The following is a 2,504-nucleotide window of genomic DNA, read 5'->3' as shown; positions in this document are numbered from 1 at the left end:
TAGACCGCTAAGCCAACAACTCCGAATAGTTTTTCTTCAAATGTTGTGGAAAAATCAAGTTTGCCAATGTGTTTTATCAATTGCAGGCTTCAGTTGCAAATGTTTTGTCCAATACTGTATATACGAATTACCCAAATTACAACATTTATTTTAGTTCTAGTTCGACCACAAAAGGTAAATAAGAATCCCGAGTCACGAAGAGGTTTGCTCCTTTTTTGGGAGAAACGTTTGACAGCATTGGAAAACAGACAGCATGGGGAAAAGACCTGCAAATATTTTTTTTTTCAAGTTACAACTATTGGTCTTCCAGATAACGTTTTCAATTTTCTCCTAAAACTTGATTTGAAATTTGGTTCTCTTGTGCATAACCATAATCAGACGTCGATACAGGACTAGAGATGAGGTTCAAACACTATTAAAAGGTATTTCACGCAGGAAACTATGTTCAATATATAAATCATTCAACTATCCGTCTGTAAGGGCGTATATACCAGAAGTCATATAATATGAAAGCTATGATCAAAACAAAAGAGCACGATCCCTTCCACTCTGACTATTTTTGGAAAAGCCTATAGAGCTACTATGGATAATTTCTTAGAAGAAAATACCCTCGGCCAGAACGGTATATGTATGGAGCCATTCCATGCTAAACCGATATAGTGGTTCTCAGATTTTCGTGAAAATTGCTAGTTTTGTTCCTTATTGCAAAATATTAGGCTCGAATTTTCCATTAGGGTACCCATTTCCATTTTAGGTCTGTCCGAAAAATATTTTTTTCCCCTTTTTCTAAAAATTACTTTTTCAAAAAATTCATAACTTTTGAACTACTGAACCGATTTAGATGATCGATATATAAAATGAAATCCAATGATCTGGTTTCGGGGCCAAACGTGCTATATTTGTTTTTTTTTCTTGAAAGCTGCCATTTTTCACATAACATATTCGAAAATGAGAGAGGCGTTTTTCTTCCTTTTGGAGTTATAATCTTTCAAAATTAACCAATGGTCCGAAAAATCAATTTTTCAAAAATACATTTTTTTTCTTCAAAAATTCATATTTTTTTAACTTTTGAGCCGATTTAGATGCTATCGACCTATCAATTTGAAGCCAATGAGCTAGTCTTCTTTGAGAAAATATTACACTAGCAAAAATAATGGATTCTGTTTTCACAATTATTGATTGTATTTGTTTTTTTATAATATGAGTACCGGTAAGTTTCTTTGTTTTTTTTTCAAAAATTAATGCTTTATTGTGCAAAAATGGTTGCAAATTTAATATTCAAAGTATTGCTCATCGCTAGTCACAACTTTTTTCCATCTTTCTGGCAATTCACGGATCCCTTTGCGGAAATAATCCAGTTGTTAGCCGGTTTGTCGGCTAACAACGAATCGATCCAATTTTTGACTTCATCAAAATTGGAGTAGTGCTGGTCAACCAGGCCATGTTGCATCGATCGTAAAAGGTAGTAATCGGAAGGAGCAATGTCTGGAGAATACGGCGAGTGGGATAGGACCGTCCGGCCGTCGATGTTGATTCATGGCCGGGGTATCCATACGTTGCCCGACGTTTAGGATTGTCATAATGGACCCACATTTCATCGTCGGTAACGATTCGATGCAAAAAACCCTTTCTTTTATGCCGTTGGAGCAGTTGTTCGCACGTGAAAAAACGGCGTTCGACATCTCGTAGCTTCAATTCATACGGCACCCAATGTCCTATCTTTCGGATCATTCCCATTGCTTTTAAATGATCGGATCGGAATACGCGAAATGACAGTAGCTTTCCAACAAATGTCAAGTTACATCATCTGTTGTAAAACCGACGAAACTTACCGATACACCTAATAGTTTTCATGGTAATGGGTGATTTCAAGTGGAAACCGAGGCTGCCATAGAGGGATGGTGCGAAAAGGGCAAATGTTCTGATAGCATGAATAAGTAAATTTACCAGGAGGAATGCCTACGGAAGAGATTACTATATTTTCTGGAGTACCATGAGGTGGATTGTCTACGGTGACCGGACTTGGCAAGCTGCTACTACAGAATTTGGCACTAACATTCCTAGAATAACTTTGCAGTTTCAACGTAGTGTTACTTGCATAATTTTTATCAGTACTTAGTTCTGATTTCTATGCTAAATAACACACCTCGAATGTATTAAACTCCATGCACAGATTGCTTAACGTTGAAAATACGAATTTCGAAACTACGAATGATAATTCAATGGACCCAATTTATTTTCCTCAAATCCTACGTTGATTAGGCTTTCTAAAAACGCTTCAGGGCTAGGCTACACCGAGAATCCGATAGTCGTTTCGCATACCATTGTCTAAAGTTGTTATCGGTCCCTGTTGTTATTTTCCCCGAAAAGGCCCACCGTTGGTTTTCAAAATCACTTCGACATATTCCTTAGGATTTGTCGGTATCCGATAGACTGCCGACAAAGTCTCAAGTCAAATCAAGGGAGTGATATAAAAGAATAGTAAAAAATATATTTACCAAGTT

The sequence above is a fragment of the Toxorhynchites rutilus genome, chromosome 2, assembly GCF_029784135.1.
Source record: "Toxorhynchites rutilus septentrionalis strain SRP chromosome 2, ASM2978413v1, whole genome shotgun sequence".
NCBI lineage: Eukaryota > Metazoa > Arthropoda > Insecta > Diptera > Culicidae > Toxorhynchites > Toxorhynchites rutilus.
Note: the sequence above shows the minus strand (reverse complement) of the source record.